The 11,531-nt window shown below is 41.5% G+C and overlaps 1 protein-coding gene across 1 annotated transcript in view; it reads right to left on the bottom strand.

Moving 5' to 3' along the window:
* ankfn1a (ankyrin repeat and fibronectin type III domain containing 1a) overlaps window positions 1-9,954 on the bottom strand; it is a gene marked incomplete at its 3' end in the record, with an annotated part of 35,325 nt that extends 25,371 nt beyond the window's left edge. Inside the window, exon 1 of the mRNA XM_079182270.1 lies at window positions 9,923-9,954. The remainder of the gene's footprint in view (window positions 1-9,922) is intronic.
* Window positions 9,955-11,531: the final 1,577 nt, after the last annotated feature.

Raw genomic sequence — 11,531 nt, 5'->3', positions numbered from 1 at the left:
TAAAATACAATATACTCCCTAAAATAATGAAAGTCTAGATTATCTTCCTCAATCAATCAAAAGTTTGATCATATTTCTGTCAAGGTTTCTCCCACAGTACATGTGTAAAATATAACAAGAAGACAAATCCATCCTGAACGAACGAGCTGAAGGCAGAATACCAAACAGAGACTTTGTTGGGGACTATTTTCAGCAGCGGATTAATCGTACAGTCGTGATTGTATGTGTGATGGAGTCAGAACAAACTACAGTGTGATGATGATGATGATGATGATGATGATGAAGAACACAGTGAGGCTCACACATCACACATAATAAAACATAATAACTTGAGTCCTTCAGGACTTTCAGGAGACAGGAAACCGCCCCGCGATAAAAAGAACGCCAAGAAAATAGAACCCTGTTGTGACGGTTCAAACAATGAGAACAATGAACGCTGAGGAGCCGCTCTGTTTCCATGGCGCCCATTGAAGAGCAACAGGTGAAGAAGACATTTAAATAATTTCTGCGGCTCAACGGAAACAAACCGACAGAGGAACCGAAACGTGATCATGTGAGTAAACATGAACCCGTTCAGACGTTGTGGAAATGTTCAAATCTCAGCTCTGTCAACAGGACGAGGTCAAACCGGGTTCGTCTTCAGATGATATATATATATATATAATACAGTATAATACAGTATATTACAGCATATAACAGTATAATACAGTATATTACACTATAATGCAGTATATTACAGCATATAACAGTATAATACAGTATATTACACTATAATACAGTATATTACAGCATATAACAGTATAATACAGTATATTACAGCATATAACAGTATAATACAGTATATTACACTATAATACAGTATATTACAGCATATAACAGTATAATACAGTATATTACAGCATATAACAGTATAATACAGTATATTACACTATAATACAGTATAATACAGTATAATACAGCATAATACAGTATATATCAGTATAATACAGTAAAGGAAACGCTTAAAGACAGAAGAAATACTGAGAGAGGAGGAGGAGCAAAGGAAACACTTAATGACACTACAGAAGGAGCTGAGGACGTACGGTGGGCAGGAATAATTCAACATGTTGCTCCAGAATTATGAATAATTTAACTTAGTTTTGAAGACGACATGCAGAAGATGCAGAGAGGAAGAAAAGAGGAAGAGAAGAAGAGGAGATGCAGAAAGGAAGAGGAGATGCAAAGAGGAAGAGGAGATGCAGAGAGGAAGAGGAGATGCAGAGAGGAAGAGGAGATGCAGAGAGGAAGAGGAGATGAGGAACAATAACTATGTTTACAGTTTATTACTGCTTAATGCAGCAGAGGACGGACACACAGGAAGACAAACACTTTGATTTACAAAATAAAAGTCCTCATCATGAAATGTAGCAGCAGGAATCGCCATAACAACACAAACACCTTCTGTTGGTTTGATTGGTCGAGGAGTTATCACTGTCTCAGGATGTCGAGTCACGACTCAGCAGTACATAACTCTGATGTGTGTGTGTGTGCGTTTGTGTCAGGAGACAGTTTCTGAGTGTGTGTGTGTGTGTGTGTGTGTGTCAGGAGTGTGTTTATGAGTGTGTGGGAGTTTTTCCCAGCAGCCCCAGCAGAAAGAGTGTGTGACAGCGAGGAAATGACTTACATCGATCAAACTAATGGTGCATCCCGGGATTCATTTAACATCACGACAACAGCTCCCTCTAGTGGCGGGGGAGGTTATGACGTCCGGGGGGAGGGGGCAATAAAATTAGATAGAATAGAATTTAACTTCCTGTTTAGAACCGAATCGACCAACGGCGTTAACGGAATACACTTTGTTTCTAATGTTCACACCAAACGACATTACATACAAAGTCAATGCGAAGACGCCAACGGACGTTAATGGAAGTTATTGGACGCTAGTGGACGTCAATGGACACTATTGGACGCAATTGGACATTATTGGACGTTATTGGGAGTTAATGGGCGTTAATGGACGTTATTGGCCATTAATGGACGTTAATGGGCGTTATTTAACGTTAATGGACGTTTTTTGGACGTTAGTGAACGTTAATGGACGTTGGTGGACGTTAGTGGACGTCAATGGACGCTAATGGGCGTTAATGGATGTTATTGGACGTTAGTGGACGCTAATGGGCGTTAATGGACGTTATTGGATGTTAGCGGACGTTAGTGGCCATTAATGGACGTTAATGGACGCTTTTGGATGTTAGTAAACGTCAATGGACATAATTGGGCGTTATTTAACATTAATGGACGTTTTTGGACGTTATTGGGCATTATTGAACGTTAATGGACGTTAGTGGACGAGATTAGACACTATTGGACGTTAATGGACGTTTTTGGACGTTAGTGGACATTATTGGACTTTATGCAGCGTTATTCGGCATTATTGAACGTTAATGGACGTTATTGGCCATTAATGGACGTTAATCAACGTTTTTAGATGTTAGTGAACGTTAATGGACATTATTGGGCGTTATTGGATGTCAGTGGACGTTATTGGACGTCAATGGACGTTATTGGACATCATTGGACGTTATTGGACATCAATGGACGTTATTGGACGTCAATGGACGTTATTGGACATCATTGGACGTTATTGGACGTCAATGGACGTTATTGGATGTCAATGGACGTTAATGGACGTTAATGGCCGCTATTGGGCGCTATTGGACGTTATTGGACGCTAGTAACAACATTAGTAACATCATTCATGTGATGCTGTGTCTTTAAAGCCAATCAGAGTTGAGATTCTCCTCCTGTCATCTAACGTCATGACGTTAAATCATAAATATCGTATCCGTCTATGTTCACCCAGACGGATACAATACCTTGTATTAGTACAGAGACCAGATGAAACTGTGTATAAAAGTACACACCATATATTACAAACAATAACGGGAATTTTCTGGATATCTTTGACTTCTACAAGTACAAAGCAGCACTAGAGGATATTTCAGCCATGATTGATGAAACTTTATAACAGCAAAGCCCGTTCCTCTCTCTGACATGTTTAGCTTGAGTGACGCATAGAAACACAATTGATCTCCCGATTAAAATCTGAGTCTTCATGTACGACGGCCGTGATGACGTCACTCTCACCTCACACCGTCTTCACTACGAGTTTAAACTTTAGAGACTAAAAACAAAGACTTCTTAACGTGGACGGATCAAAGATGTTCTTCATGGAGGCAAAGCTTCCTGCTCTACTGAACAATAAATAACACTAAGTCTGAAGAAGCAAACCGATCGTTCTTCAGTCAGACAGACTGAGAGACGTTTAAAAACTACGGGACAAAGAAGAAGTGTGACATGAAGAGAAAACCTCAAAGCGACTGTAAAAACTGCTCAGTCATGTCTTTGTCCCATCAAAGACTCGTGAACCCCGACAGGATGAGTCAGCATCACAAACACGAGTCAGAGAAGAACAATGACTCGTGTTTGTTGGCGCTCACGTCACTCACAAAGAAGGTTAAACATGTTTCTGTGACACGTTTGTGGACGCTGTCGTCCCAGAATGCATTGCAGGGCAGAAACAGAGGAGCTTCTCAGATGGATTATAATCTCTTATCGAGCGTTTGGGTAAATTTCTGTTCTCTGTTTTTATCCATTGGAACTTAAAGGCCGAATTGCTATATTAATCAATCTTAAAGAGACAAATACATTCAGAAACAAGACTGAAAGTCGTTCTTTAAACGCTCACCAACAGGAAACCGTCTTCCTCAGAACTCATTTTATTCATCTTTAAACTTTAAAAGCTGTGGAACTAGATGTGGGGCATTGTTGACCGATGGAAACAAACTCAATTCAGCCTCTTTACTGGCTCCTGCTGTGAGAGGATTGATTTAGAGACGTTATTGATCAGCTCCTTATCAACCTCTGAGTCATGAGACCAGAGCAGACGGAGGGAATCAAACATCTGTTAAATGTTTCACATGTTTGATTAAACACGCCGATGACGACTCGTTGTGATCGAGTTACTGAACGACGTCACCGGCTTCAGTTTGAAGAGACGAGACAGAAGGGGGGGGGGGGCTGCAGAGAGAGTGGGAGGACTCAGAGAGAGAGATGAAGATCCGTCTCATGAACCGATGACTCAGAAAACTACCAGTCACGACTGAAGCTCCTGAGTGCTACACTTATTGTTTCTGTGTGTGTGTGTGTGTGTGTGTGTGTGTGTGCGTGCGTGTGATACAGATTGTTTAACTCTTGGACCCTCAGCCTTTTTTTAGGCCTCTTCTCGAAAATTGTAACCCATACAAAAGAGACTACAATTCTGTAACTACAAGGTCTATTTTAAAAATGTTGATGCTTGAATAACACTAGGAATTGTGAGATTTGATGAGATGAGTAAATATTGTGTATATGTTACTGGTTAATAGTAGCTGAACACAGCAAACACAGCAAACAGGGAAAATTCCCAGGTTCGTCTGAAGAAAAAGTACTGTAATTTATTAAATGAGGCCCTGGCTAGCCTAAAAACATTCCCAATTCATAGCACAAAGGGTGCAGGTGCCTCACAAAAAGACTTGGTGTAAATAAAGTGAAGCAAACCCCAGTTATAGGTGTTTATCTAAAAGAAAACATGAAAATTCTCATTTTCGAACCAGAATTTGCAGCTGTTCCATTGTACTTTTATATACTTTATAACTATATATTTCACTTTGTTTATCACTCATATTGTACAATCTATCATAACAGAGCTGTTTGGCATCATTTTGACCCATTTTGACCCATTTTGACCTGTCATATCTCTCCTGGATGTCTCTGTCTGTTTGTCTGGAGCCCTTGCTCAGGCTCTGCCGGGCGGATCTTGTCATGTGACCACTCGTTACAACCAGGTGCTCAAAACGAACACACTCGTGTGTTCCATGAAGTGATTGACAGATTGACAAAACCGTGCCGCGGTCAGCCCCCAAGAGACTTTTTCCGAAATCTTTTTAAAAAAAAGAGTGTGTGTGTGTGTGTGTGTGTGTGAGTGTGTGTGTGTGTGTGTGTGTGAGTGTGTGTGTGTGTGTGTGAGTGTGTGTGTGTGTGTGTGTGTGTGTGAGTGTGTGTGTGAGAGTGTGTGTGTGTGTGTGTGTGTGTGTGTGAGTGTGTGTGTGTGTGAGAGAGTGTGTGTGTGTGTGTGTGTGTCTGTGTGTGTCTGTGAGTGTGTGTGTGTCTGTGTGTGTGTGTGAGTGTGTGTGTGTCTGTGTGTGTCTGTGAGTGTGTGTGTGTCTGTGTGTGTGTGTGAGTGTGTGTGTGAGAGTGTGTGTGTTAGAGTGTGTGTTGTATCCACAGACAGATATTACAGTTTTACTTTGAGATTCTGAAGATGTGACGCTAACGAACGTCTCGTCCAACATCTCATCTCTTTGCTCTTCTTTAGTAGAAAAGGTGACGTCAGCAGATGTTAACAGATGTTCCCCAATAACGTGTCAAATATAAATAACCTGTTGTAATTTAACCAGACGATGTGTTTAAAGCCGTAGTTCATCTGTTATCTCCCTAGTTTGGGTCAAAGCCTTTAGTACGCTGATGACACTGTGATATACGTCTTTGTGCCGTTAATCTAAATGCACGACTTCGTAGGAATTCTTCTCATAGATGTGTGTACGATAAAGCTGGGTTTGTATTCTAGAAGTGAAATTGTGTTTCTTTCTTGTCATGGCCGCTGTAGAGACTCTGGTGGTTAAAGTGAATAAAAGAACTGAACTCTTTCTCTCCCGTTTCCACTCAAACAGGACGACAGAGGAAAACAAGAAGAACGTGTTTTCAAGGATAAAATCATAGAAGTGTCCTCTAAGGACTCAGAGCTGCAGTCTCTTCATCAGCTCCTCTGAACCCGCCGTTCTCTCCTCTTTCAATCGCCATGGCAACGCATAGCCAGAGGCCATTATTCTTAATGGCTACCTTGGGCCCCTCAATGTGTGTGTGTGTGTGTGTGTGTCATACAACAGTTGATGCAAAGTGGTACCTTCGTCTGCACACTCCAACAATTCCCCTTCAATATATCCCATAAAGTCAAGTCTGATATGCTGATGTGTGTGTGTGTTACTGTGTGTACTGTAGGTGTGTGTGTGTGTGTGTGTGTTACTGTGTGTACTGTAGGTGTGTGTGTTGTTCTCTCAGTGGAACACTTATTGTTCTGCACGGTGCGTTCACTGATCTGCAGATACGTGGGATTATGGAGCATTAATGAAGACGTGGATGTTGCTGAATGTTCTGAAGCAGCCGTCTGTAAATCCTGTTGTTGTTGTGATATTCGACACAAAGTGATCCTGTCACTACTCTCTCCTCTATTATTCCACATCGCCAGTCACTGAAGACTAAAACATCAAACCTGCAGCATCACGTCTCTTCACACAGTTTGAGCTTCGCAATAAAACATTTTCAATTATTTTAATGTCTTTTGTTTTTGTGGCAAAGCTGAAAAAAATCTGAGGATGAAGAAAAAAACACACGATACTACTTCATGCTACTACCGCTTAAAAAATATACATATATATAGACGGATATATATGTATATATATATGTCTATATATATATATATATAGACGTATATATATATATAAATAAATAAAAGATTCATGTTTAAGTGCGTTCAGAGTTCTTTTTAAAACAGAGCCCTCTGCTGGACCGTGAACAAAATGACTGTCAATCAATCAATTGAATGACCTTCATTCACATTTCTGCTGTTTTCATCAGTCAGCTGAACATTAAAATAAACTAGAAAATTTCACAATAAATTTTGACAGTGTGGCTTCTACTGGCCGAAGACGTCGCAATATACACACACGCCGATGTTACCGGTAGTGTCGTTCAGGTTCAATTGAGATAGTGCTACTCTCTTTCTGCATTTTAGATTCATACTCTTGGATTGACAGTCCACAAATGGCTCCCGTCATCTCTGTACTGGACATATATACATATATACATCTTTGTTTGAGAAGCCTTTGGAAATGATGGGAGCGTTAGCTCTCATCATTTCTGTACGAACCTCATTCTGAGCTTCATGTTACGATACAGTTACTCTATGAGCTTTTATTTTGAAAGGATGGGACTGGGTGGGTGAGGGGGGGAGAGGAGACATATTCATAATGTTTGACACAAACACAAAGGTTATTAAATGACAGGCTTCATCACAAGTATTCCAATTAGGATTCACTCTGTGGGGCTTTTATTTTGAAATGGGAGGGGGGGTTCTCGAAAAATATATAAGACCCGAATGACTGTATGATAGAGAGAAAGAGAGAGAGAGAGAGAGAGAGAGAGAGAGTCAGAGACAGAGTGAGTGAGTGAGACAGGCAGACGGTCTAACAATGGCTTTGACTGAATATCTCCAAGTCGTGTGTGTGTGTGTGTGTGTGTGTGTGTGTGTGTGTGTGTAACTGGTTGCCATGGTGAGGACGTACCTGGTGTTAGAAGCAGACTGATGAAGAAACGTTTCAGTAAACAGTGATTTTGAACTCCTGCTCCTGTTAACGTAAAGCAGGAGTCTGATGTGTTGTTTATGTTTGTGGTGTTAAAATGTGAGCTCCAGAGCAATATACAAAAGTGGTACCGTCTGCTTTCTTTGAGAGATGAGTGGTCAGATTTAACATGGAGTCTAATGGAGCAGTTGGTTGGAGTTCATGTCGCTCTGCAGATCTTTGAGCCAAATGTGTAAATCTGTTGGATTCCACAGTAATTTTTCTACGACAAGGACAAGATTACCTACTTTTCCATAACAAATTATACATGAAGAGTGAAAATTGTGGAGTCAACGGCAAAAGACAAATATTATTTTCACAAGAATTTCAAGCTCCTCCTTTCAAGACCCAAATTTTCCTGAAACTTAATCTGTGACTTCATGAAAACTGTGCTAGCTATCAAAATGTCCATTTGGCTCAATAACGTCCAGCGTTTTGTCTACGTTTTAAACTTCAAATCATTTTTCTACGTTAAAGTACGGCTCCTCAATATGAGTCCAAAGTTCAGTGTTTTTTTTGCTCTCTTCACGCCGAAACCCCATTCAAGTGAATGGGGCGGTTTTGCTCAGTTTTTCGGGATTTTCGGGAAAACCGCTGGGCGAATCTCTTATAGAAGTCATTGCACACGATTCCCGATCGGGCCGCACGTTTGGATATACTTTTCGCGCCGCTGTTGGCAACGCTGTGTGAAGAGAAGCGTGTCAAACTTTTGGATAAACCTGATTATTAAGCCCGATGGATTATATACAGTGTGCTTTGGCACAAAGCCACACTGAACTATTAATCTGAGCTTCGTTATTGAGTGATGAACAGCCGATGGAGGCGGGTTATTGATTCCACACACACACACACACACACACACACACACACACGGTTGTTCTTCTATCTTTGTGAGGACGTTTGACATCCATAATGTGGAACCAAAGTTCAGCAGAACGAGTTTCATCCAGACAGTTTGAGCCGAACGCCGTTCAGCACAACGAGCTGACGAGAGGAAGGTCCAGAGGGAGGTCCAGAGGGAGGTCCAGAGGGAGGTCCAGAGGGAGGTCCAGAGGGAGATCCAGAGGGAGATCCAGAGGAAGATCCAGAGGGAGATCCAGAGGAAGGTCCAGAGGGAGATCCAGAGGAAGATCCAGAGGGAGATCCAGAGGGTTCAGGGTTCAAGTCTCAGTGTGAGAGACTGAAGGTTTGATACGGTGTAAATATTAAGGACATCACGTTACCATGACAATTGTGGGTTTTTATTTCATTCTTTTTACTCCCTGATTTAAACGTCTTCAGACTCACAAGACGTGACATGATTGTACAAACAAAAACTAAAACAAAGAAATGTTTGATGAATAAAGTCTTTGATTTCATGTGTTTTTATGTTTTTGTGTACATTTTATATTTCAGGCTGAACTCACATTTTGTCCTCTTTGTTTACCTTTTTTTTCCCGTGGTAAACCCGTGTTCTAACATCACATTGCTATGAATTGTGGGTAATTTCCACAATCTCTAGTTTCAAGTCTTCTTCAATACAGCATGATGTTCATTTAGTAAATGATGGTCCATTTAGAGTCACACATACCATAAAGCAGGGGATGCTTTAGGGGCGGGGCTACACAGTGATTGACAGGTAATTTTTCTACGACAAGGACAAGATTACCTACTTTTCCATAACAAATTATACATGAAGAGTGAAAATTGTGGAGTCAACGGCAAAAGACAAATATTATTTTCACAAGAATTTCAAGCTCCTCCTTTCAAGAGACCAGAGACGTATACGGTGTCTCTACGTCACTCCTCCTCAGTCCATATATGGTCACTTCCTGTTCACTGGTTGCAATAAAAGAAGATGTCGACGGCCAAAACGCCAAACTGAAGGCTTTAAAACATCAGCCCACAAACTAATGGGTGACCTCATGACGACTACGTCCACTTCTTATAAAACAGTCTGATTATTTCCTATAAAGCCTGAGAATCATCACTGAAACATACGTTTTTTTGACGTTTAGAGACGACTTCCTCCCTTTTCTTCATAAAGTAACAGTGAAGCTGTAAAGCTGCTGTCTGCTGGTCCAGAAGCTCAAACAGGTGGAGCTTCCTCTCTCTCACCTGGAGTTCAACGAAACAAACCGATCCGACGGTTTCTGGTTGAAAAAACTGGCAGTTTTCTTTCTTCAGCTAAAAATATTCGCTTTATATTCAATTCCACTGAGTGAAGATGGAAAAACAATAAGCACTCTGATATGATCTGGTTCTCTCAGAAACCTTTTCCCCTCAGACAGAATACAGCAGAGGTCTTTTCCTCCTGCTTTATTAAATCAGGACTCATTGGAAATATTTAAACATTTCAGCAGCAAAGAGCAGAAAACACTTGACTTCAGACGATGAAGACGAAGAACCAGAGAAACCAACTGATGATGATGAAGATGATGATGATGGTAAAAAGAAAGACTTACTTCTTCCTGGTGTCGTATCTGCTGCTGGTTCCCAGACTCTGAAAAGAGACACAGAGGAGGAAAATCATCACTTTCTATGCAGCATCATGCAGCACTAAACACATATTACACCACTGCTGTTCCTCTGGTGAAAAACACATTAATGTGGCACCAAAAATACACTTCTGTTATCTACACAATCAGTGTACAGAAGGAAGGAAACGGACAAAATCAGATATCAGATGCAGGCAGGTGTTCGTCCATTCACACTGGAAAACAGCCCTGATGACATATAGATTTAAAACAAGCTGCTTTAACAAAACTAACCACCAATATGACTGAAGCTCAGTAGATGAGTACCACTGAGGTTCTGATGGTTTTAATCCACCGATGTAGAGCTCTCCTGGACCCTGAACGTCTCATGTTTGTTTGTAATGTTTCTGTTGCTACTCTGTAAAAGTTAACAAGAACTTCTAAAGTTTCCTTCAGAAATACAGACGTTTATGTTTTTCTTCTCCGGGATGGAGATATGTGAGGACTACGTCAGGTTGTGAGGTTGATTCTCAGGAACTTGTCTTCACCTCCTTTTTTCTAAAGTCAACAATCAGCTCCTTGGTTTTACTGACGTGAGGTCCAGATTGCTTCTCTATATGAAGTCGTATTGTTGTTTGTATCTGGTTGATGACGGTAGTGTGATCTGTTAGCTTCACAACGTGGGTAATGATATAATGAAAGCATTTCTTGGCTTATTTCACACGATGAAACCGTCTTTAAAATATTAAAGATATAAGAAGAAAGCATTTACATGGAAATGTCTTCAGGCAAAACACAGAAATAGAACGACTGGATGTAAAAAAAACAACATCTTTATAAAATCAACAATATGTAAAATAGTGGAAGAATGAAGTGGCGTGTTCCCACGGCGAGACACTAAATATCAGTGAGGTTAAAGCTGCAGTGAATAAAACCTACTGGGTAAAGATGAAGAGTGTGTGGGAGGAGGAGGAAGATGAAGGAACCAGCGATGTGTCTGATGGCTGTCTTGAGTGAAGGATTCTGGGATTGAGTCGATGGAAGGACGGCAGGGTTCGGACAGCGTGGGGCGAAAATAATCTATCGCCTTGACAACTGAAGACGGGGAGGAAGGGAAGATTGATGTCTGCTCATTGAGGTCTCAGAGGTCTCCCCCCTCATAACTATGTACTTTTTTCTGCTCACCAACATCTCTGCAGACTACTTTCTCCGCATCGTCGGGCTTCTCTTTCATTGGCGTCGTCGAGCTTCTCTTTCCTCACCGTCTTCAGGGTTCTCGATCCTCGGCATCGTCGGGCTTCTCGTTCCTTGGCGTCGTCGAGCTTCTCTGTCCTCGGCGTCGTCGAGCTTCTCTTTCATTGGCGTCGTCGAGCTTCTCTTTCATTGGCGTCGTCAAGCTTCTCTGTCCTCGGCGTCGTCGGGCTTCTCTTTCCTCGGTGTCTTCGGGCTTCTCGATCCTCGGCATCGTCGGGCTTCTCGTTCCTTGGCGTCGTCGAGCTTCTCTGTCCTCTGCGTCGTCGAGCTTCTCTTTCCTTGGTGTCTTCGGGCTTCTCTTTCCTCGGCGTCGTCGGGCTTCTTTTTCCTTGGTGTCTTCGGG

Source organism: Pholis gunnellus (genome assembly GCF_910591455.1).
Source record: "Pholis gunnellus genome assembly, chromosome: 21".
NCBI lineage: Eukaryota > Metazoa > Chordata > Actinopteri > Perciformes > Pholidae > Pholis > Pholis gunnellus.
This window is presented reverse-complemented; position numbering and strand designations above follow the sequence as displayed.